Source organism: Aulonocara sp. 'chitande type north' Nkhata Bay, linkage group LG6 (genome assembly GCF_057382095.1).
Source record: "Aulonocara sp. 'chitande type north' Nkhata Bay isolate Kocher_YH1m ecotype deep benthic linkage group LG6, A_spYH_male_GT1.1, whole genome shotgun sequence".
Taxonomy (NCBI): Eukaryota; Metazoa; Chordata; class Actinopteri; order Cichliformes; family Cichlidae; genus Aulonocara; species Aulonocara sp. 'chitande type north' Nkhata Bay.
In genome coordinates, this window is record NC_141349.1 from 67,162 (window position 1) to 93,327 (window position 26,166).

The 26,166-nt window shown below is 47.3% G+C and overlaps 1 long non-coding RNA gene across 1 annotated transcript in view; it reads left to right on the plus strand.

The window, feature by feature from the left end:
• LOC147326910 (uncharacterized) overlaps positions 1–4,498 on the plus strand; it is a 5,892-nt gene extending 1,394 nt beyond the window's left edge. Inside the window, exons 2-4 of the long non-coding RNA XR_015130007.1 lie at positions 760–960; positions 2,755–2,955; positions 4,402–4,498. This is a non-coding gene — a long non-coding RNA (uncharacterized LOC147326910). The remainder of the gene's footprint in view (positions 1–759; positions 961–2,754; positions 2,956–4,401) is intronic.
• Positions 4,499–26,166: the final 21,668 nt, after the last annotated feature.

Sequence of the window (26,166 nt, forward strand, 5' to 3'; positions counted from 1 at the left end):
CATCAGGACCAGGAGATGACACAGTGCTCCAAAGGCCTGGTTCTGCTGCCTCCTCCTCCACCCACCTGCTGCAGACGCTTCTGTGAAGGGAAACTGCTACATGTTATGTCACCGATCCCTGCCATGCTGCGTGTCGAACGACCCGGCAGGGCCTGCTGAGTACAGTGGTGGTGGAATCGGCCCGATCGGACACTCCTATCTGCCACTTTGACCTTTTTATTCCGTCAAATTTGGACCCATTTACACCAAGTCCAGAACCGTTGGTGCTATCGACATGGGGTCTTCACCAGGGCGTGCGGAGCGGCAGAAACACCCCACGTAGACACCACTTTCATCCCTCTACGACACTTACTTTCCCAGTTATTCCATTTTATTCCGTCAAGCTCTGGCTAAATCCCCTTAACCTAACCAACCCTAATCATACCTGCATTTGTCCACTGGAGGGAGACAAAAACACCAAGCTCTGAGATTCAAATTTTGAACTGCAGACCTCACAGTGTCTGTGTGTGTGTGTGTGTGTGTGTGTGTGTGTGTGTGTGTGTGTGTGTGTGCTTTGGTGTGTGTGCTTTGGTGTGTGTGTGTGTGTGTGTGTGTGTGTGTGTGTGTGTGTGTGTGTGACAGAGAGAGAGAGAGAGAGAGAGTGACACTTGCTGTGTATTTAAGAAACAAACGCTCAAAGAAACCAAACAGAATGACACAGGCAGAAAGACACTGTTTTATTTTGGTAACCAATGATGCATTTCTTCTTCCCTTGTACAGTGCACCCTGAAGCCGTGTGTGGACCAGGAGATCAGCAGAACAGGAACCACAGAGCGTCAGCGGCAGACATCCAAGCTGCACAGGGCACACGCAGCACCAGGCAGAATTAATGACGTCCCTGATCCACAGCTCAAGCCCAGCCACCCGCTGCCTCCTCGCCGCCTCCTCCTGGGACCTTCAAGGACCACCCACCAGCCACTGGTACACATTCCAATCTTACACAATGGCCCCAGCATCACAGGGCATCTCCTGACATTAAAATCTATCCTGATTTCTGTTGTTTTTCCCTCATCTCTGAGCCTGTGAGTGTGAGTGTGTGTGTGTGTGTGTGTGTGTGTGTGTGTGTGTGTGTGTGTGTCTCTCTCTCTTTTACACAAAAAACACATGTCAGTTGTTAAGGAAAATGTTATAAAACACTTCTTCAGTAAAGACTCAGAGAAGAGAAACACACAGAACTTCTTGCTAGCAAGGGCAGCCTCCACTCTAAGAGACTCCAGTGAGAGAACTGCCCCGGTCTTTATTTTATACTCCATTGAGTGTGTGTGTGTGTGTGTGTGTGTGTGTGTGTGTGTTGACAGAGAGAGAGAGAGACAGAGAGAGAGAGAGAGAGAGAGAGAGAGAGGGAGAGATACAAAGGAATGTAATTCAAATTTTGCACTTCAGACCTTACAGTGTGTGTGTGTGTGTGTGTGTGTGTGTCTGTCTTTTACACAAAAAATGCACTTGCAACAACTTTAATATGGAATGTACTGGACTTCCCAGCTAGGCGCCCTCCTGTGGATGACAGGTGCAATTGATTGTCAAAAGCAGATATCTAACAGCTTCTGACACTTTGTACCGCATTGAGCCAGCAGAGGGAGCCCCCCTGGTTCAATCCCAGTTGCACAGCAGTTGTGACCAGCTTCTGTCTGTGTGCTTTGGTGTGTGTGAGTGTGTGTGTGTGTGTGTGTGTTGACAGAGAGAGAGAGAGAGAGACAGAGAGAGAGAGAGAGAGAGAGAGAGAGAGAGAGAGAGAGAGAGAGAGAGGGAGAGATACAAAGGAATGTAATTCAAATTTTGCACTTCAGACCTTACTGTGTGTGTGTGTGTGTGTGTGTGTGTGTGTGTGTGTGTGTGTCTGTCTTTTACACAAAAAATGCACTTGCAACAACTTTAATATGGAATGTACTGGACTTCCCAGCTAGGCGCCCTCCTGTGGACGACAGGTGCAATCCCAGTTGCACAGCACTTGACCAGCTTCTGTGTGTGTGTGTGTGTGTGTGTGACAGACAGACAGACAGACAGACAGAGAGGGAGATTCAAAGCATCAGGACCAGGAGATGACACAGTGCTCCAAAGGCCTGGTTCTGCTGCCTCCTCCTCCACCCACCTGCTGCAGACGCTTCTGTGAAGGGAAACTGCTACATGTTATGTCACCGATCCCTGCCATGCTGCGTGTCGAACGACCCGGCAGGGCCTGCTGAGTACAGTGGTGGTGGAATCGGCCCGATCGGACACTCCTATCTGCCACTTTGACCTTTTTATTCCGTCAAATTTGGACCCATTTACACCAAGTCCAGAACCGTTGGTGCTATCGACATGGGGTCTTCACCAGGGTGTCCGGAGCACCCCGAAACCCCCCCGTAGACACCACTTTCATCCCTCTACGACACTTACTTTCCCAGTTATTCCATTTTATTCCGTCAAGCTCTGGCTATTACCCCCTAACCTAACCAACCCTCATCATACCTGCATTTGTCCACTGGAGGGAGACAAAAACACCAAGCTCTGAGATTCAAATTTTGAACTGCAGACCTCACAGTGTCTGTGTGTGTGTGTGTGTGTGTGTGTGTGTGTGTGTGTGTGTGTGTGTGTGTGTGACAGAGAGAGAGAGAGAGTGACACTTGCTGTGTATTTAAGAAACAAACGCTCAAAGAAACCAAACAGAATGACACAGGCAGAAAGACACTGTTTTATTTTGGTAACCAATGATGCATTTCTTCTCCCCTTGTACAGTACACCCTGAAGCCGTGTGTGGACCAGGAGATCAGCAGAACAGGAACCACAGAGCGTCAGCGGCAGACATCCAAGCTGCACAGGGCACACGCAGCACCAGGCAGAATTAATGACGTCCCTGATCCACAGCTCAAGCCCAGCCACCCGCTGCCTCCTCGCCGCCTCCTCCCGGGACCTTCAAGGACCACCCACCAGCCACTGGTACACATTCCAATCTTACACAATGGCCCCAGCATCACAGGGCATCTCCTGACATTAAAATCTATCCTGATTTCTGTTGTTTTTCCCTCATCTCTGAGCCGCTGAGTGTGAGTGTGTGTGTGTGTGTGTGTGTGTGTGTGTGTGTGTGTGTGTGTGTGTGTGTGTGTGTCTCTCTTTTACACAAAAAACACATGTCAGTTGTTAAGGAAAATGTTATAAAACACTTCTTCAGTAAAGACTCAGAGAAGAGAAACACACAGAACTTCTTGCTAGCAAGGGCAGCCTCCACTCTAAGAGACTCCAGTGAGAGAACTGCCCCGGTCTTTATTTTATACTCCATTGAGCGTGTGTGTGTGCGTGTGTGTGTGTTGACAGAGAGAGAGAGAGAGAGAGAGAGAGAGACAGAGAGAGAGAGAGAGAGAGAGAGAGAGAGAGGGAGAGATACAAAGGAATGTAATTCAAATTTTGCACTTCAGACCTTACAGTGTGTGTGTGTGTGTGTGTGTGTGTGTGTGTGTGTGTGTCTGTCTTTTACACAAAAAATGCACTTGCAACAACTTTAATATGGAATGTACTGGACTTCCCAGCTAGGCGCCCTCCTGTGGACGACAGGTGCAATCCCAGTTGCACAGCACTTGACCAGCTTCTGTGTGTGTGTGTGTGTGTGTGACAGACAGACAGACAGACAGACAGAGAGGGAGATTCAAAGCATCAGGACCAGGAGATGACACAGTGCTCCAAAGGCCTGGTTCTGCTGCCTCCTCCTCCACCCACCTGCTGCAGACGCTTCTGTGAAGGGAAACTGCTACATGTTATGTCACCGATCCCTGCCATGCTGCGTGTCAAACGACCCGGCAGGGCCTGCTGAGTACAGTGGTGGTGGAATCGGCCCGATCGGACACTCCTATCTGCCACTTTGACCTTTTTATTCCGTCAAATTTGGACCCATTTACACCAAGTCCAGAACCGTTGGTGCTATCGACATGGGGTCTTCACCAGCGCGTGCGGAGCGGCAGAAACACCCCACGTAGACACCACTTTCATCCCTCTACGACACTTACTTTCCCAGTTATTCCATTTTATTCCGTCAAGCTCTGGCTAAATCCCCTTAACCTAACCAACCCTAATCATACCTGCATTTGTCCACTGGAGGGAGACAAAAACACCAAGCTCTGAGATTCAAATTTTGAACTGCAGACCTCACAGTGTGTGTGTGTGTGTGTGTGTGTGTGTGTGTGTGTGTGCGCGCGCGCTTTGGTGTGTGTGCTTTGGTGTGTGTGTGTGTGTGTGTGTGTGTGTGTGTGACAGAGAGAGAGAGAGAGAGAGAGTGACACTTGCTGTGTATTTAAGAAACAAACGCTCAAAGAAACCAAACAGAATGACACAGGCAGAAAGACACTGTTTTATTTTGGTAACCAATGATGCATTTCTTATCCCCTTGTACAGGGCCTTTTATGACAGGAACAGGAACCACAGAGCGTCAGCCGCACACATCGAAGCTGCACAGGGCACACGCGGCACCACGCAGAATAAATGACGTTCCTGGGCCAAGGCCGAAGCCCAGCCACCCGCTGCCTCCTCGCCGCCTCCTCCCGGGACCTTCAAGGACCACCCACCAGCCACTGGTACACATTCCAATCTTACACAATGGCCCCAGCATCACAGGGCATCTCCTGACATTAAAATCTATCCTGATTTCTGTTGTTTTTCCCTCATCTCTGAGCCGCTGAGTGTGAGTGTGTGTGTGTGTGTGTGTGTGTGTGTGTGTGTGTGTGTGTGTCTCTCTCTCTTTTACACAAAAAACACATGTCAGTTGTTAAGGAAAATGTTATAAAACACTTCTTCAGTAAAGACTCAGAGAAGAGAAACACACAGAACTTCTTGCTAGCAAGGGCAGCCTCCACTCTAAGAGACTCCAGTGAGAGAACTGCCCCGGTCTTTATTTTATACTCCATTGAGCGTGTGTGTGTGCGTGTGTGTGTGTGTGTGTGTGTGTGTGTGTGTTGACAGAGAGAGAGAGAGAGAGAGAGAGAGGGAGAGATACAAAGGAATGTAATTCAAATTTTGCACTTCAGACCTTACTGTGTGTGTGTGTGTGTGTGTGTGTGTGTGTGTGTGTGTGTGTGTTGACAGAGAGAGAGAGAGAGAGAGAGAGAGAGAGAGAGAGAGAGAGAGAGAGAGAGAGGGAGAGATACAAAGGAATGTAATTCAAATTTTGCACTTCAGACCTTACAGTGTGTGTGTGTGTGTGTGTGTGTGTGTGTGTGTGTGTGTGTGTGTGTGTGTGTGTGTGTCTGTCTTTTACACAAAAAATGCACTTGCAACAACTTTAATATGGAATGTACTGGACTTCCCAGCTAGGCGCCCTCCTGTGGATGACAGGTGCAATTGATTGTCAAAAGCAGATATCTAACAGCTTCTGACACTTTGTACCGCATTGAGCCAGCAGAGGGAGCCCCCCTGGTTCAATCCCAGTTGCACAGCAGTTGTGACCAGCTTCTGTCTGTGTGCTTTGGTGTGTGTGAGTGTGTGTGTGTGTGTGTGTGTTGACAGAGAGAGAGAGAGAGAGACAGAGAGAGAGAGAGAGAGAGAGAGAGAGAGAGGGAGAGATACAAAGGAATGTAATTCAAATTTTGCACTTCAGACCTTACTGTGTGTGTGTGTGTGTGTGTGTGTGTGTGTGTGTGTGTGTGTGTGTGTGTGTGTCTGTCTTTTACACAAAAAATGCACTTGCAACAACTTTAATATGGAATGTACTGGACTTCCCAGCTAGGCGCCCTCCTGTGGACGACAGGTGCAATCCCAGTTGCACAGCACTTGACCAGCTTCTGTGTGTGTGTGTGTGTGTGTGACAGACAGACAGACAGACAGACAGAGAGGGAGATTCAAAGCATCAGGACCAGGAGATGACACAGTGCTCCAAAGGCCTGGTTCTGCTGCCTCCTCCTCCACCCACCTGCTGCAGACGCTTCTGTGAAGGGAAACTGCTACATGTTATGTCACCGATCCCTGCCATGCTGCGTGTCTAACGACCCGGCAGGGCCTGCTGAGTACAGTGGTGGTGGAATCGGCCCGATCGGACACTCCTATCTGCCACTTTGACCTTTTTATTCCGTCAAATTTGGACCCATTTACACCAAGTCCAGAACCGTTGGTGCTATCGACATGGGGTCTTCACCAGGGTGTCCGGAGCACCCCGAAACCCCCCCGTAGACACCACTTTCATCCCTCTACGACACTTACTTTCCCAGTTATTCCATTTTATTCCGTCAAGCTCTGGCTATTACCCCCTAACCTAACCCTAACCCTAACCCTAACCCCCTAACCCTAACCCCCTAATCCTAACCCCTTCCCTGTCCTAACCCCAACCCCAACCCATATCCTAACCCCAATCCTTTTCCCTTACCCTAACCCTAACCATTCCCTTGTTCCTAATCCTAACCCTATCCCCTATCCTGTTTCCTTACCCTAACCCTAACCACTTCCCACTCCTAGCCCTAACCCTAACCTATCGTCCTAACCCCTGTCCTATATCCTAACCCTAATCCCCTTCCCTATTCCTACTCCTATTCCTAACCCTAGTCCCATCCCCTTCCCCTTTCCCCCATCCCCCACCATTTTGTTAAATACTTGGTAGAACATATGTACAAAAATGTGTAAAAAATTAAAAAATAAAAAACAAAAAATAAATAAATAAATAAATAAATACTTTTCATGAATGTGTAAATGTTGAGTTTAAAAACTTTTGTGTAAATAGTTATTTTATTTTATGTATATACACACCATTTAGTTCATGTTAGTTCATATGGTGTTGTTTTAATTCATTGAAAGGGTTAAAAACCGTTTAAATTCATTTTTACTGTGGGGTTTTCTTTTTCTTTTTCTTTTTGTTGAAATTTCAGAAGCCGTTGGGGCGGAGCCAGAGCCTATTTAAGGGGTGAGCCTGCAGGCCAGGCTCATTTTTTTGCTGCCCTTCGACGACGACAGTCGCTTTTTCTGCAGCGGGCTTATTTTAGTTTTGAGTGTGCCCAGGCCTGAAGAAGACCACAATTGGTCGAAACGTCGCCACAGTGGCACACGTTTAGTTTTTTTTGAACCCTTTTCAGGGAATTTTTAGTTTTTTGAACCCTTTTCCGGGCATTTTTAGTTTTTAAGAGTTTTATTCTCTTTTTTGGATTTTTATTTTCTCTTTTTCTAAAAAATAAAAAATTAAAAAAAGTAAAAAACACAAAAAAATAACAAAAAAGTATTGAAAAAATTTACTTAAGCCCTCCATCATGTCTGATGAGGGGTGGCAGCAGGTCCGCTATGGGAGGAGGGGTCGCTCCCGTATGCGGCCCGATACTTATCGACCCCAATCTCGAGACCAGGACTGGTTTTTTTGGAACCGGGGAGGGAGGGGCCCAGGAGGGAAGGACCGTGCATTTCTCGGTCCCCCCCAGGGGGGACGGAGCCATAACCAATGTCCTAACCCTAATTCGGACCTGGGGACTGCCGGATACGGTAGATGGGGTGGCGACAACGTAACGGGTCTCGGGAAGGGTCATGGTGCGGAGCGTGCACCAACTCCTGCCCTCCTCGTGCAGGGAGGAGTTTCAATTTCCCCTAACCTAACCCCCTAACCCTAACCCTAACCCTAACCCTAACCCTAACCCCCCTTAAATCCACAATTAGCGACTCTACAATTGACTTCTTGGACACAACCACCTTTAAAGGCCCAAATTTTTCACAGACCCACAAATTGGACATTAAAGTGTTTTTCAAACCCACGGACACGCATGCATTGTTATATAAAACAAGCTTTCACCCGAAACATACCTTTGCTGGTCTAATTAAGTCCCAATTATTGCGATTCCACAGAATCTGCACCCGGCGGACTGATTTCAGAGCAGCGACCAAAATTCTATTTGCAGCTCTCGCCACTAGGGGGTACTGTCGTTCTTTCCTTAGGAAATGTTTTAAATCATTCCTACAGACCAAACCTATTGATCTGACCCCTATCCTACCAGTGATTGTGACATATGCCCCATCAACATGTAAACTGATCAGAGTGATTAAGAACAACTTTCAAGATCTTGTCCAGAAAACCCAATTACTGGGTGATCATAAGGTGATAGCGGCCTTTAAGAGGAATAAAAACCTGAGGGATTTCCTCATTAAGGCAAAACTTTCACCTCTCTCTGAGCCCAAACTCAGAGACCAGGGGCAATTTTTTAAGCACCAAACATGGTTGCGCAGCTTCTCAAATGGAAATGTATTCCACTCACAATGTAACGGTACTCCACGCTCCAGGAACTGTATTTATGTGATTACTTGCAGCCAATGTGGCATCCAATATGTTGGTGAGACAGGCAACACACTTCTGACCAGATTCACCCAGCACAGGTACAATGTGTTAAGGAAAAGGAACACACACACACATTTGGTGAAACACTTCCTGTCACACGGCTGGAAATCGGTCAAAGCAACAGTGATACAGGCAAACCCCAGATGGACAGCTCAGCAGAGGAGGAAGGCTGAAAGAGGCTGGATTGCCAAATTAGACACTGTACACCCTAAGGGGTTAAATGAAAAAAGTTTTTAAAGGGACATAAAATCCACACAGTGTACATAATTGTTGTTTATTAGTGTCTTGTTGTTGCTATGCTTGTTGCCATGCTTGTTATACTCATCATCATTATTGCTGTTATCATCATTCCACCGGTCCCTGTATGTATTTGCTGAAGCACCCTGACCATGAGGTTTTATCCTAACCTTAACCGACTCGAAACCTGCGCTGGATTTAACCTTATCTTTGATGCCCAGCCCTGAATTCAATCCTGACCCTAACCACCTTGAACCCTATACTGGTTTGACCCCTGACCCCAAAAACCCTCCTTCCTTTTCCCCCCCTCCCCGTTCTCCCTCTCCCTCACCCTTTTCTCTCGCTCTCCCTCCCTCCCCCCTCCCCTCCCTCCCCATCTGGAGGCCTCATGCTCAGGATGCTAAAACAATCCCTTTTCAGGGCACCAAACCGGGGACATGGTTCCTTGAGCCGGGAGCAAGGATGGCCTGTGCATTGGGACCCAATCGGGCCCCCACCTTACCCTCTCCTAACCGGCCTGCGCCCCTTGTCCACCCACTCCTGGAGCCCTCTGTCCTTACACAAAGCACTGTATATATATGTGTGTATATTCAATAACTGTACATATTATCAACATAATTCGAATTGTGATACTGTTCTTTTAACTCTCATATGGAGAGAGACTTTATGTGGAAACTGTATATTTCTATACACAGATCACTGTCATCCGGTGTACATATTGTTTGATTGTATACATCATCAACGCCATTTTGTTTGTGATGATTTTTATTTAACTCTCATATGGAGAGTAATGTTTTGTGAAAACTGTATTCCTCTTCACAAATTACGGTGGGCCAAAATGCTCCTGAACACTGCAAACAAGTAAGCATCCAATCAATTTAAACTTTAAAGGGACCTCTGACTCATGGAGCAGATGCTCTTCTCATTGGTCGAGGAGACCCGCAAAGTTTGAATTTGGACTTGCGCAGTGTACACACAGAACATAACTGAGATTTTGTTATGCTGTATTCATTCTTCTAGTAAGCCAGCCTGAAGAAGGTTCATGTGAACCGAAACGTCGCGTTATTGGCTTACTTTTATGTATATTTGTTCACTTTTGAACTTTTGTACTGAGCGAAAATAAAGCTCCTAGTTGTTGTACTAAGTTAAACGTGAGTGTCATCAGTTTGCGCACAGCTGCTTAACATTGCTAGCACAGTCACAAGTGACCAGTTAGTTAAGTTAAAGCCACGAGTGAGACCGCAAACATGCCCACGTTTACAGCAGAGGACCAGTGGACCACCGTCCGACGACGTGGAAACCGGAGAGGAGATCGTGGCTTTGCGAGCGACCGGAGATCACCCCGGCGTACCAGCTACCCGTCCCGCAACAGACGCCGGACCTACGCATCGGTGGTGAGAGGACGTGACTACCGGGATGAGAGAGAAATCCCGCACGTATGGCAGCACAACCAGCGGAGAGAACGGCCGACTGAGGATCGCTATGCTGCCCAACACAGAGATCGGACTGAACGAGAGCAGCGATTTGAACGGGGGCGAGCCCAGGACAAACGGGGAGATCGCTACTTCACGAGCGACCGGAGGTCACCCCGACGGACCAGCTACCCGTCCCGCAATGGGCGCCGGACCTACGTATCGGTAGTGAGAGGACGGGACCACCGGGAGGTGAGAGAAATCCCGCACACATGGCAGCCAAACCAGCAGAGATGGCGAACGACTGCGGACCACCATACTGCCCGTCACCGAGAGCGGCGTTTTGAACAGAGACCAGCCCAGAATAGACGGTATGTGAAACACGCCAGATCCGAACGATCTGAGCCTCCCACGAACAAAATACCGTCTGATGACCCAGACTTTTCTATCAAAGTGCGTATTATTCATAGACTCATTAAATCAGTCCACCACCTTAAAAATGTCTCAAGGGATGCATACCCGCCCTCTTTGAATAAAATAGCCCAGAACTTGATGACTGTTATTAAGCCGGCTGTCCCAAATGAACGGACACAGACGCTGATTGAGGGTAATGCTCAAAACTGGGCGCACAACGCTGTTTTAATCCTCCGTGAACATTATTCTGAGGCGATGGAGGAGGAATTAAAAAGCCTGTTTGAGTTCCCTAAGCAGGACTGGAGGGGACCCTTTGAAGTGGCGACATCCTGGGCCAAACGCAACCTGGGCCGCCGCCTCCAGCCTGAGTCGCTAGAACAGACCGAGGCAGTCATCGTAGCTAGGCTGGCAGACACCAGATCGGCAGAGCGGGGCCATACAGCCGGCAAGCCGAGACGACAACCAGAGGCGAGGGAGGACCTGATACAGCCCGACCCTGTCGAACCTCCGGTGGAGGTGTTGCAGCCAGCCTCCTCCCACACGCGACCTGCCACACCACAGCCCAGCACCAGCCGGGCCATTAAAGTTACTGCGCAGATCCATGCTCCGCCTGTAGCGAGCGCTGTAACCATGGTGACAGCGACGACCATGACGGACCCCATCAGAGGTGACTGGTCACCCCCCACAGAGGGACTGGTGGAGGAGAACGGTGACCTGAGGCCCACCACCACCCCTCAGGAAGATCCTCCTGAACCAGAGCCTGAACCAATGTCACCTAAAGACCAGAGAGTGAGAAGGGTCCTCGACGCTCTCCACGTGACCGCCACTGGGGAGAAGTCACCTCCACCCACTCAGCCTCCACAGCCTTCTGAGGTCATGGAGATCGAGGTAATGGACCTCACACAGGGGGAATCCACCCCCACCAAATCCAAGGGAGGCAGAGGAACAGCGCCCAAATCCCCGACAGCTTCACGCTCCAGCCTGCCACGCACCACTCAGGAGAAACTGAAATCCTGCGTGCAGACCCGCCTCCAAACGAGGAGAATTGAGGAATCCTCCTTGTCTCCTCCCTCTCCACCAGGTACACCCATTCAGCAAACGCACCCTCCAACAAGACACCCGAACACGCAGAAGAAACTGGAAGACTGGAGTCTTCACATCAGAGAAACATCACTCATCATGGGTGATTCAAATGTGTGTAAACTCCCATCCTTTTCAGCACCAGGAATACAAATTGACAGTTTTCCCGGGGCGAAATGGTGCCACGCACAAGCCCTTTTGGAAAAAGCGACCTGCGACGAAGATTTGGAAACACTGGTGTTATCTTTTGGCCTAAACAATAGGTCACAAAGAGACAAAGACACACCGGTCACAGAGCTGAAAAAGGCACTGCAGACAGCCCAGGAAAGATTTCCTGAGGCCGACATCTACATTCCAGCTATTAACTTTTCCTCAACTCTGCCCCGGAATGAGCAGGAAACACTGCTGCACTTGAACACTTTTATTGCAGGTCTGGACGAACACATACCCACTCTTCCTGATTCAATGTTCCACACAGAAAAGGACAATATCCACTGGACTGATAAGACAGCGATGTGTATGTTGGAGCATTGGAGCAACTATGTAAATGTTGTATCCCCGTGAACCCAGCTAACAGGGAGGGGGTAAGTGATGTCAATTGCAACAGTGTCATTAATTTATCTAAACACTTTCAGCCTTCCACTGCTCAGCGGACCCTTTTAAGTAGGGGCCTTAATTTTATTCCCACAAAGGGCCACAATAAAAATTTCCTATTACAATGTAGATACGACATTCAACAATATCACAGAAGGGTCAAATTGGCTATACATTATGGAGATAAATCTGACACAGAAATCCAACCCTTCACTCCCAAATCTAATTGGTCTCCTCCCTTGGGTCAGCTTCCACATGAGGTGTCCACCTTGGTGAAAGCTGATTATGAATACTTTGATAATCATTTCCACATTGACCGCATCAAACCTAACTTAAAGGGAGAAGAAACCAAAGCTCTAAAAGAACTAAGAGAAAACAAACAAATAATTATAAAACCGGCAGACAAAGGAAGTGCTGTGGTCATCCTGGACAGAGATCAATATTTACAGGAGGGCTACAGACAACTAAATGATACAACATACTACTCAAAATTGAAAAAACCCATCTATTTGGACACACTGCCTATTGTGGAGAAAATAATTAATAATCTTTATCAAAAGAAATTCATTAATATGAAACAGAAAAACTATTTATTGGGCTCCTCTGAGCCAAGAGGAAGGCTGTTTTATTTGCTTCCCAAAATCCACAAAGACCCGGCAAAGTGGTCTGTACCATTCCAGGTGCCTCCCGGGCGTCCCATTGTATCTGATTGTGAAAGTGAAACATACCACACAGCAGAATATCTGGACTTTTTCCTGAACCCCTTGTCCACAAAGCATGACAGTTATATTAAAGACACATATGACTTTGTGGAGAAGGTGAAGCAGGCAGAGGTACCCCCAAACTCATTTCTTTTCTCGATTGACATTGACAGCCTTTATACCAATATTGATATTAAGGAGGGAATGAACTCCATTAGGAATATTTTCCACAAATATCCAGAAAAGAAAAGGCCAGAAAAAGAATTATTACAATTATTGGAAATCAATCTGACAAGAAATGACTTTGAGTTCAACGGGGACTACTTCTTACAAATAAAAGGGACAGCCATGGGTAAGAAATTTGCCCCAGCATACGCCAACATATTCATGGCTGAATGGGAAACTGCAGCCCTGGCAAAATGTAATAAAAAACCGCTGTATTATTACAGGTTTCTTGATGACATCTGGGGAGTATGGCCTCATTCTGAACAAGATTTTGAAACGTTTCTAACCACTCTGAATGATCACAATGACTCAATTAAGCTTAAATCCACAATTAGCGACTCTACAATTGACTTCTTGGACACAACCACCTTTAAAGGCCCAAATTTTTCACAGACCCACAAATTGGACATTAAAGTGTTTTTCAAACCCACGGACACGCATGCATTGTTATATAAAACAAGCTTTCACCCGAAACATACCTTTGCTGGTCTAATTAAGTCCCAATTATTGCGATTCCACAGAATCTGCACCCGGCGGACTGATTTCAGAGCAGCGACCAAAATTCTATTTGCAGCTCTCGCCACTAGGGGGTACTGTCGTTCTTTCCTTAGGAAATGTTTTAAATCATTCCTACAGACCAAACCTATTGATCTGACCCCTATCCTACCAGTGATTGTGACATATGCCCCATCAACATGTAAACTGATCAGAGTGATTAAGAACAACTTTCAAGATCTTGTCCAGAAAACCCAATTACTGGGTGATCATAAGGTGATAGCGGCCTTTAAGAGGAATAAAAACCTGAGGGATTTCCTCATTAAGGCAAAACTTTCACCTCTCTCTGAGCCCAAACTCAGAGACCAGGGGCAATTTTTTAAGCACCAAACATGGTTGCGCAGCTTCTCAAATGGAAATGTATTCCACTCACAATGTAACGGTACTCCACGCTCCAGGAACTGTATTTATGTGATTACTTGCAGCCAATGTGGCATCCAATATGTTGGTGAGACAGGCAACACACTTCTGACCAGATTCACCCAGCACAGGTACAATGTGTTAAGGAAAAGGAACACACACACACATTTGGTGAAACACTTCCTGTCACACGGCTGGAAATCGGTCAAAGCAACAGTGATACAGGCAAACCCCAGATGGACAGCTCAGCAGAGGAGGAAGGCTGAAAGAGGCTGGATTGCCAAATTAGACACTGTACACCCTAAGGGGTTAAATGAAAAAAGTTTTTAAAGGGACATAAAATCCACACAGTGTACATAATTGTTGTTTATTAGTGTCTTGTTGTTGCTATGCTTGTTGCCATGCTTGTTATACTCATCATCATTATTGCTGTTATCATCATTCCACCGGTCCCTGTATGTATTTGCTGAAGCACCCTGACCATGAGGTTTTATCCTAACCTTAACCGACTCGAAACCTGCGCTGGATTTAACCTTATCTTTGATGCCCAGCCCTGAATTCAATCCTGACCCTAACCACCTTGAACCCTATACTGGTTTGACCCCTGACCCCAAAAACCCTCCTTCCTTTTCCCCCCCTCCCCGTTCTCCCTCTCCCTCACCCTTTTCTCTCGCTCTCCCTCCCTCCCCCCTCCCCTCCCTCCCCATCTGGAGGCCTCATGCTCAGGATGCTAAAACAATCCCTTTTCAGGGCACCAAACCGGGGACATGGTTCCTTGAGCCGGGAGCAAGGATGGCCTGTGCATTGGGACCCAATCGGGCCCCCACCTTACCCTCTCCTAACCGGCCTGCGCCCCTTGTCCACCCACTCCTGGAGCCCTCTGTCCTTACACAAAGCACTGTATATATATGTGTGTATATTCAATAACTGTACATATTATCAACATAATTCGAATTGTGATACTGTTCTTTTAACTCTCATATGGAGAGAGACTTTATGTGGAAACTGTATATTTCTATACACAGATCACTGTCATCCGGTGTACATATTGTTTGATTGTATACATCATCAACGCCATTTTGTTTGTGATGATTTTTATTTAACTCTCATATGGAGAGTAATGTTTTGTGAAAACTGTATTCCTCTTCACAAATTACGGTGGGCCAAAATGCTCCTGAACACTGCAAACAAGTAAGCATCCAATCAATTTAAACTTTAAAGGGACCTCTGACTCATGGAGCAGATGCTCTTCTCATTGGTCGAGGAGACCCGCAAAGTTTGAATTTGGACTTGCGCAGTGTACACACAGAACATAACTGAGATTTTGTTATGCTGTATTCATTCTTCTAGTAAGCCAGCCTGAAGAAGGTTCATGTGAACCGAAACGTCGCGTTATTGGCTTACTTTTATGTATATTTGTTCACTTTTGAACTTTTGTACTGAGCGAAAATAAAGCTCCTAGTTGTTGTACTAAGTTAAACGTGAGTGTCATCAGTTTGCGCACAGCTGCTTAACATTGCTAGCACAGTCACAAGTGACCAGTTAGTTAAGTTAAAGCCACGAGTGAGACCGCAAACATGCCCACGTTTACAGCAGAGGACCAGTGGACCACCGTCCGACGACGTGGAAACCGGAGAGGAGATCGTGGCTTTGCGAGCGACCGGAGATCACCCCGGCGTACCAGCTACCCGTCCCGCAACAGACGCCGGACCTACGCATCGGTGGTGAGAGGACGTGACTACCGGGATGAGAGAGAAATCCCGCACGTATGGCAGCACAACCAGCGGAGAGAACGGCCGACTGAGGATCGCTATGCTGCCCAACACAGAGATCGGACTGAACGAGAGCAGCGATTTGAACGGGGGCGAGCCCAGGACAAACGGGGAGATCGCTACTTCACGAGCGACCGGAGGTCACCCCGACGGACCAGCTACCCGTCCCGCAATGGGCGCCGGACCTACGTATCGGTAGTGAGAGGACGGGACCACCGGGAGGTGAGAGAAATCCCGCACACATGGCAGCCAAACCAGCAGAGATGGCGAACGACTGCGGACCACCATACTGCCCGTCACCGAGAGCGGCGTTTTGAACAGAGACCAGCCCAGAATAGACGGTATGTGAAACACGCCAGATCCGAACGATCTGAGCCTCCCACGAACAAAATACCGTCTGATGACCCAGACTTTTCTATCAAAGTGCGTATTATTCATAGACTCATTAAATCAGTCCACCACCTTAAAAATGTCTCAAGGGATGCATACCCGCCCTCTTTGAATAAAATAGCCCAGAACTTGATGACTGTTATTAAGCCGGCTGTCCCAAATGAACGGACACAGACGCTGATTGAGGGTAATGCTCAAAACTGGGCGCACAACGCTGTTTTAATCCTCCGTGAACATTATTCTGAGGCGATGGAGGAGGAATTAAAAAGCCTGTTTGAGTTCCCTAAGCAGGACTGGAGGGGACCCTTTGAAGTGGCGACATCCTGGGCCAAACGCAACCTGGGCCGCCGCCTCCAGCCTGAGTCGCTAGAACAGACCGAGGCAGTCATCGTAGCTAGGCTGGCAGACACCAGATCGGCAGAGCGGGGCCATACAGCCGGCAAGCCGAGACGACAACCAGAGGCGAGGGAGGACCTGATACAGCCCGACCCTGTCGAACCTCCGGTGGAGGTGTTGCAGCCAGCCTCCTCCCACACGCGACCTGCCACACCACAGCCCAGCACCAGCCGGGCCATTAAAGTTACTGCGCAGATCCATGCTCCGCCTGTAGCGAGCGCTGTAACCATGGTGACAGCGACGACCATGACGGACCCCATCAGAGGTGACTGGTCACCCCCCACAGAGGGACTGGTGGAGGAGAACGGTGACCTGAGGCCCACCACCACCCCTCAGGAAGATCCTCCTGAACCAGAGCCTGAACCAATGTCACCTAAAGACCAGAGAGTGAGAAGGGTCCTCGACGCTCTCCACGTGACCGCCACTGGGGAGAAGTCACCTCCACCCACTCAGCCTCCACAGCCTTCTGAGGTCATGGAGATCGAGGTAATGGACCTCACACAGGGGGAATCCACCCCCACCAAATCCAAGGGAGGCAGAGGAACAGCGCCCAAATCCCCGACAGCTTCACGCTCCAGCCTGCCACGCACCACTCAGGAGAAACTGAAATCCTGCGTGCAGACCCGCCTCCAAACGAGGAGAATTGAGGAATCCTCCTTGTCTCCTCCCTCTCCACCAGGTACACCCATTCAGCAAACGCACCCTCCAACAAGACACCCGAACACGCAGAAGAAACTGGAAGACTGGAGTCTTCACATCAGAGAAACATCACTCATCATGGGTGATTCAAATGTGTGTAAACTCCCATCCTTTTCAGCACCAGGAATACAAATTGACAGTTTTCCCGGGGCGAAATGGTGCCACGCACAAGCCCTTTTGGAAAAAGCGACCTGCGACGAAGATTTGGAAACACTGGTGTTATCTTTTGGCCTAAACAATAGGTCACAAAGAGACAAAGACACACCGGTCACAGAGCTGAAAAAGGCACTGCAGACAGCCCAGGAAAGATTTCCTGAGGCCGACATCTACATTCCAGCTATTAACTTTTCCTCAACTCTGCCCCGGAATGAGCAGGAAACACTGCTGCACTTGAACACTTTTATTGCAGGTCTGGACGAACACATACCCACTCTTCCTGATTCAATGTTCCACACAGAAAAGGACAATATCCACTGGACTGATAAGACAGCGATGTGTATGTTGGAGCATTGGAGCAACTATGTAAATGTTGTATCCCCGTGAACCCAGCTAACAGGGAGGGGGTAAGTGATGTCAATTGCAACAGTGTCATTAATTTATCTAAACACTTTCAGCCTTCCACTGCTCAGCGGACCCTTTTAAGTAGGGGCCTTAATTTTATTCCCACAAAGGGCCACAATAAAAATTTCCTATTACAATGTAGATACGACATTCAACAATATCACAGAAGGGTCAAATTGGCTATACATTATGGAGATAAATCTGACACAGAAATCCAACCCTTCACTCCCAAATCTAATTGGTCTCCTCCCTTGGGTCAGCTTCCACATGAGGTGTCCACCTTGGTGAAAGCTGATTATGAATACTTTGATAATCATTTCCACATTGACCGCATCAAACCTAACTTAAAGGGAGAAGAAACCAAAGCTCTAAAAGAACTAAGAGAAAACAAACAAATAATTATAAAACCGGCAGACAAAGGAAGTGCTGTGGTCATCCTGGACAGAGATCAATATTTACAGGAGGGCTACAGACAACTAAATGATACAACATACTACTCAAAATTGAAAAAACCCATCTATTTGGACACACTGCCTATTGTGGAGAAAATAATTAATAATCTTTATCAAAAGAAATTCATTAATATGAAACAGAAAAACTATTTATTGGGCTCCTCTGAGCCAAGAGGAAGGCTGTTTTATTTGCTTCCCAAAATCCACAAAGACCCGGCAAAGTGGTCTGTACCATTCCAGGTGCCTCCCGGGCGTCCCATTGTATCTGATTGTGAAAGTGAAACATACCACACAGCAGAATATCTGGACTTTTTCCTGAACCCCTTGTCCACAAAGCATGACAGTTATATTAAAGACACATATGACTTTGTGGAGAAGGTGAAGCAGGCAGAGGTACCCCCAAACTCATTTCTTTTCTCGATTGACATTGACAGCCTTTATACCAATATTGATATTAAGGAGGGAATGAACTCCATTAGGAATATTTTCCACAAATATCCAGAAAAGAAAAGGCCAGAAAAAGAATTATTACAATTATTGGAAATCAATCTGACAAGAAATGACTTTGAGTTCAACGGGGACTACTTCTTACAAATAAAAGGGACAGCCATGGGTAAGAAATTTGCCCCAGCATACGCCAACATATTCATGGCTGAATGGGAAACTGCAGCCCTGGCAAAATGTAATAAAAAACCGCTGTATTATTACAGGTTTCTTGATGACATCTGGGGAGTATGGCCTCATTCTGAACAAGATTTTGAAACGTTTCTAACCACTCTGAATGATCACAATGACTCAATTAAGCTTAAATCCACAATTAGCGACTCTACAATTGACTTCTTGGACACAACCACCTTTAAAGGCCCAAATTTTTCACAGACCCACAAATTGGACATTAAAGTGTTTTTCAAACCCACGGACACGCATGCATTGTTATATAAAACAAGCTTTCACCCGAAACATACCTTTGCTGGTCTAATTAAGTCCCAATTATTGCGATTCCACAGAATCTGCACCCGGCGGACTGATTTCAGAGCAGCGACCAAAATTCTATTTGCAGCTCTCGCCACTAGGGGGTACTGTCGTTCTTTCCTTAGGAAATGTTTTAAATCATTCCTACAGACCAAACCTATTGATCTGACCCCTATCCTACCAGTGATTGTGACATATGCCCCATCAACATGTAAACTGATCAGAGTGATTAAGAACAACTTTCAAGATCTTGTCCAGAAAACCCAATTACTGGGTGATCATAAGGTGATAGCGGCCTTTAAGAGGAATAAAAACCTGAGGGATTTCCTCATTAAGGCAAAACTTTCACCTCTCTCTGAGCCCAAACTCAGAGACCAGGGGCAATTTTTTAAGCACCAAACATGGTTGCGCAGCTTCTCAAATGGAAATGTATTCCACTCACAATGTAACGGTACTCCACGCTCCAGGAACTGTATTTATGTGATTACTTGCAGCCAATGTGGCATCCAATATGTTGGTGAGACAGGCAACACACTTCTGACCAGATTCACCCAGCACAGGTACAATGTGTTAAGGAAAAGGAACACACACACACATTTGGTGAAACACTTCCTGTCACACGGCTGGAAATCGGTCAAAGCAACAGTGATACAGGCAAACCCCAGATGGACAGCTCAGCAGAGGAGGAAGGCTGAAAGAGGCTGGATTGCCAAATTAGACACTGTACACCCTAAGGGGTTAAATGAAAAAAGTTTTTAAAGGGACATAAAATCCACACAGTGTACATAATTGTTGTTTATTAGTGTCTTGTTGTTGCTATGCTTGTTGCCATGCTTGTTATACTCATCATCATTATTGCTGTTATCATCATTCCACCGGTCCCTGTATGTATTTGCTGAAGCACCCTGACCATGAGGTTTTATCCTAACCTTAACCGACTCGAAACCTGCGCTGGATTTAACCTTATCTTTGATGCCCAGCCCTGAATTCAATCCTGACCCTAACCACCTTGAACCCTATACTGGTTTGACCCCTGACCCCAAAAACCCTCCTTCCTTTTCCCCCCCTCCCCGTTCTCCCTCTCCCTCACCCTTTTCTCTCGCTCTCCCTCCCTCCCCCCTCCCCTCCCTCCCCATCTGGAGGCCTCATGCTCAGGATGCTAAAACAATCCCTTTTCAGGGCACCAAACCGGGGACATGGTTCCTTGAGCCGGGAGCAAGGATGGCCTGTGCATTGGGACCCAATCGGGCCCCCACCTTACCCTCTCCTAACCGGCCTGCGCCCCTTGTCCACCCACTCCTGGAGCCCTCTGTCCTTACACAAAGCACTGTATATATATGTGTGTATATTCAATAACTGTACATATTATCAACATAATTCGAATTGTGATACTGTTCTTTTAACTCTCATATGGAGAGAGACTTTATGTGGAAACTGTATATTTCTATACACAGATCACTGTCATCCGGTGTACATATTGTTTGATTGTATACATCATCAACGCCATTTTGTTTGTGATGATTTTTATTTAACTCTCATATGGAGAGTAATGTTTTGTGAAAACTGTATTCCTCTTCACAAATTACGGTGGGCCAAAATGCTCCTGAACACTGCAAACAAGTAAGCATCCAATCAATTTAAACTTTAAAGGGACCTCTGACTCATGGAGCAGATGCTCTTCTCATTGGTCGAGGAGACCCGCAAAGTTTGAATTTGGACTTGCGCAGTGTACACACAGAACATAACTGAGATTTTGTTATGCTGTATTCATTCTTCTAGTAAGCCAGCCTGAAGAAGGTTCATGTGAACCGAAACGTCGCGTTATTGGCTTACTTTTATGTATATTTGTTCACTTTTGAACTTTTGTACTGAGCGAAAATAAAGCTCCTAGTTGTTGTACTAAGTTAAACGTGAGTGTCATCAGTTTGCGCACAGCTGCTTAACATTGCTAGCACAGTCACAAGTGACCAGTTAGTTAAGTTAAAGCCACGAGTGAGACCGCAAACATGCCCACGTTTACAGCAGAGGACCAGTGGACCACCGTCCGACGACGTGGAAACCGGAGAGGAGATCGTGGCTTTGCGAGCGACCGGAGATCACCCCGGCGTACCAGCTACCCGTCCCGCAACAGACGCCGGACCTACGCATCGGTGGTGAGAGGACGTGACTACCGGGATGAGAGAGAAATCCCGCACGTATGGCAGCACAACCAGCGGAGAGAACGGCCGACTGAGGATCGCTATGCTGCCCAACACAGAGATCGGACTGAACGAGAGCAGCGATTTGAACGGGGGCGAGCCCAGGACAAACGGGGAGATCGCTACTTCACGAGCGACCGGAGGTCACCCCGACGGACCAGCTACCCGTCCCGCAATGGGCGCCGGACCTACGTATCGGTAGTGAGAGGACGGGACCACCGGGAGGTGAGAGAAATCCCGCACACATGGCAGCCAAACCAGCAGAGATGGCGAACGACTGCGGACCACCATACTGCCCGTCACCGAGAGCGGCGTTTTGAACAGAGACCAGCCCAGAATAGACGGTATGTGAAACACGCCAGATCCGAACGATCTGAGCCTCCCACGAACAAAATACCGTCTGATGACCCAGACTTTTCTATCAAAGTGCGTATTATTCATAGACTCATTAAATCAGTCCACCACCTTAAAAATGTCTCAAGGGATGCATACCCGCCCTCTTTGAATAAAATAGCCCAGAACTTGATGACTGTTATTAAGCCGGCTGTCCCAAATGAACGGACACAGACGCTGATTGAGGGTAATGCTCAAAACTGGGCGCACAACGCTGTTTTAATCCTCCGTGAACATTATTCTGAGGCGATGGAGGAGGAATTAAAAAGCCTGTTTGAGTTCCCTAAGCAGGACTGGAGGGGACCCTTTGAAGTGGCGACATCCTGGGCCAAACGCAACCTGGGCCGCCGCCTCCAGCCTGAGTCGCTAGAACAGACCGAGGCAGTCATCGTAGCTAGGCTGGCAGACACCAGATCGGCAGAGCGGGGCCATACAGCCGGCAAGCCGAGACGACAACCAGAGGCGAGGGAGGACCTGATACAGCCCGACCCTGTCGAACCTCCGGTGGAGGTGTTGCAGCCAGCCTCCTCCCACACGCGACCTGCCACACCACAGCCCAGCACCAGCCGGGCCATTAAAGTTACTGCGCAGATCCATGCTCCGCCTGTAGCGAGCGCTGTAACCATGGTGACAGCGACGACCATGACGGACCCCATCAGAGGTGACTGGTCACCCCCCACAGAGGGACTGGTGGAGGAGAACGGTGACCTGAGGCCCACCACCACCCCTCAGGAAGATCCTCCTGAACCAGAGCCTGAACCAATGTCACCTAAAGACCAGAGAGTGAGAAGGGTCCTCGACGCTCTCCACGTGACCGCCACTGGGGAGAAGTCACCTCCACCCACTCAGCCTCCACAGCCTTCTGAGGTCATGGAGATCGAGGTAATGGACCTCACACAGGGGGAATCCACCCCCACCAAATCCAAGGGAGGCAGAGGAACAGCGCCCAAATCCCCGACAGCTTCACGCTCCAGCCTGCCACGCACCACTCAGGAGAAACTGAAATCCTGCGTGCAGACCCGCCTCCAAACGAGGAGAATTGAGGAATCCTCCTTGTCTCCTCCCTCTCCACCAGGTACACCCATTCAGCAAACGCACCCTCCAACAAGACACCCGAACACGCAGAAGAAACTGGAAGACTGGAGTCTTCACATCAGAGAAACATCACTCATCATGGGTGATTCAAATGTGTGTAAACTCCCATCCTTTTCAGCACCAGGAATACAAATTGACAGTTTTCCCGGGGCGAAATGGTGCCACGCACAAGCCCTTTTGGAAAAAGCGACCTGCGACGAAGATTTGGAAACACTGGTGTTATCTTTTGGCCTAAACAATAGGTCACAAAGAGACAAAGACACACCGGTCACAGAGCTGAAAAAGGCACTGCAGACAGCCCAGGAAAGATTTCCTGAGGCCGACATCTACATTCCAGCTATTAACTTTTCCTCAACTCTGCCCCGGAATGAGCAGGAAACACTGCTGCACTTGAACACTTTTATTGCAGGTCTGGACGAACACATACCCACTCTTCCTGATTCAATGTTCCACACAGAAAAGGACAATATCCACTGGACTGATAAGACAGCGATGTGTATGTTGGAGCATTGGAGCAACTATGTAAATGTTGTATCCCCGTGAACCCAGCTAACAGGGAGGGGGTAAGTGATGTCAATTGCAACAGTGTCATTAATTTATCTAAACACTTTCAGCCTTCCACTGCTCAGCGGACCCTTTTAAGTAGGGGCCTTAATTTTATTCCCACAAAGGGCCACAATAAAAATTTCCTATTACAATGTAGATACGACATTCAACAATATCACAGAAGGGTCAAATTGGCTATACATTATGGAGATAAATCTGACACAGAAATCCAACCCTTCACTCCCAAATCTAATTGGTCTCCTCCCTTGGGTCAGCTTCCACATGAGGTGTCCACCTTGGTGAAAGCTGATTATGAATACTTTGATAATCATTTCCACATTGACCGCATCAAACCTAACTTAAAGGGAGAAGAAACCAAAGCTCTAAAAGAACTAAGAGAAAACAAACAAATAATTATAAAACCGGCAGACAAAGGAAGTGCTGTGGTCATCCTGGACAGAGATCAATATTTACAGGAGGGCTACAGACAACTAAATGATACAACATACTACTCAAAATTGAAAAAACCCATCTATTTGGACACACTGCCTATTGTGGAGAAAATAATTAATAATCTTTATCAAAAGAAATTCATTAATATGAAACAGAAAAACTATTTATTGGGCTCCTCTGAGCCAAGAGGAAGGCTGTTTTATTTGCTTCCCAAAATCCACAAAGACCCGGCAAAGTGGTCTGTACCATTCCAGGTGCCTCCCGGGCGTCCCATTGTATCTGATTGTGAAAGTGAAACATACCACACAGCAGAATATCTGGACTTTTTCCTGAACCCCTTGTCCACAAAGCATGACAGTTATATTAAAGACACATATGACTTTGTGGAGAAGGTGAAGCAGGCAGAGGTACCCCCAAACTCATTTCTTTTCTCGATTGACATTGACAGCCTTTATACCAATATTGATATTAAGGAGGGAATGAACTCCATTAGGAATATTTTCCACAAATATCCAGAAAAGAAAAGGCCAGAAAAAGAATTATTACAATTATTGGAAATCAATCTGACAAGAAATGACTTTGAGTTCAACGGGGACTACTTCTTACAAATAAAAGGGACAGCCATGGGTAAGAAATTTGCCCCAGCATACGCCAACATATTCATGGCTGAATGGGAAACTGCAGCCCTGGCAAAATGTAATAAAAAACCGCTGTATTATTACAGGTTTCTTGATGACATCTGGGGAGTATGGCCTCATTCTGAACAAGATTTTGAAACGTTTCTAACCACTCTGAATGATCACAATGACTCAATTAAGCTTAAATCCACAATTAGCGACTCTACAATTGACTTCTTGGACACAACCACCTTTAAAGGCCCAAATTTTTCACAGACCCACAAATTGGACATTAAAGTGTTTTTCAAACCCACGGACACGCATGCATTGTTATATAAAACAAGCTTTCACCCGAAACATACCTTTGCTGGTCTAATTAAGTCCCAATTATTGCGATTCCACAGAATCTGCACCCGGCGGACTGATTTCAGAGCAGCGACCAAAATTCTATTTGCAGCTCTCGCCACTAGGGGGTACTGTCGTTCTTTCCTTAGGAAATGTTTTAAATCATTCCTACAGACCAAACCTATTGATCTGACCCCTATCCTACCAGTGATTGTGACATATGCCCCATCAACATGTAAACTGATCAGAGTGATTAAGAACAACTTTCAAGATCTTGTCCAGAAAACCCAATTACTGGGTGATCATAAGGTGATAGCGGCCTTTAAGAGGAATAAAAACCTGAGGGATTTCCTCATTAAGGCAAAACTTTCACCTCTCTCTGAGCCCAAACTCAGAGACCAGGGGCAATTTTTTAAGCACCAAACATGGTTGCGCAGCTTCTCAAATGGAAATGTATTCCACTCACAATGTAACGGTACTCCACGCTCCAGGAACTGTATTTATGTGATTACTTGCAGCCAATGTGGCATCCAATATGTTGGTGAGACAGGCAACACACTTCTGACCAGATTCACCCAGCACAGGTACAATGTGTTAAGGAAAAGGAACACACACACACATTTGGTGAAACACTTCCTGTCACACGGCTGGAAATCGGTCAAAGCAACAGTGATACAGGCAAACCCCAGATGGACAGCTCAGCAGAGGAGGAAGGCTGAAAGAGGCTGGATTGCCAAATTAGACACTGTACACCCTAAGGGGTTAAATGAAAAAAGTTTTTAAAGGGACATAAAATCCACACAGTGTACATAATTGTTGTTTATTAGTGTCTTGTTGTTGCTATGCTTGTTGCCATGCTTGTTATACTCATCATCATTATTGCTGTTATCATCATTCCACCGGTCCCTGTATGTATTTGCTGAAGCACCCTGACCATGAGGTTTTATCCTAACCTTAACCGACTCGAAACCTGCGCTGGATTTAACCTTATCTTTGATGCCCAGCCCTGAATTCAATCCTGACCCTAACCACCTTGAACCCTATACTGGTTTGACCCCTGACCCCAAAAACCCTCCTTCCTTTTCCCCCCCTCCCCGTTCTCCCTCTCCCTCACCCTTTTCTCTCGCTCTCCCTCCCTCCCCCCTCCCCTCCCTCCCCATCTGGAGGCCTCATGCTCAGGATGCTAAAACAATCCCTTTTCAGGGCACCAAACCGGGGACATGGTTCCTTGAGCCGGGAGCAAGGATGGCCTGTGCATTGGGACCCAATCGGGCCCCCACCTTACCCTCCCCTAACCCTAACCCTAACCCCTAACCCCTAACCCTAACCCTAACCCCCTAACCCTAACCCTAGATGGGGTGGCGACAACGTAACGGGTCTCGGGAAGGGTCATGGTG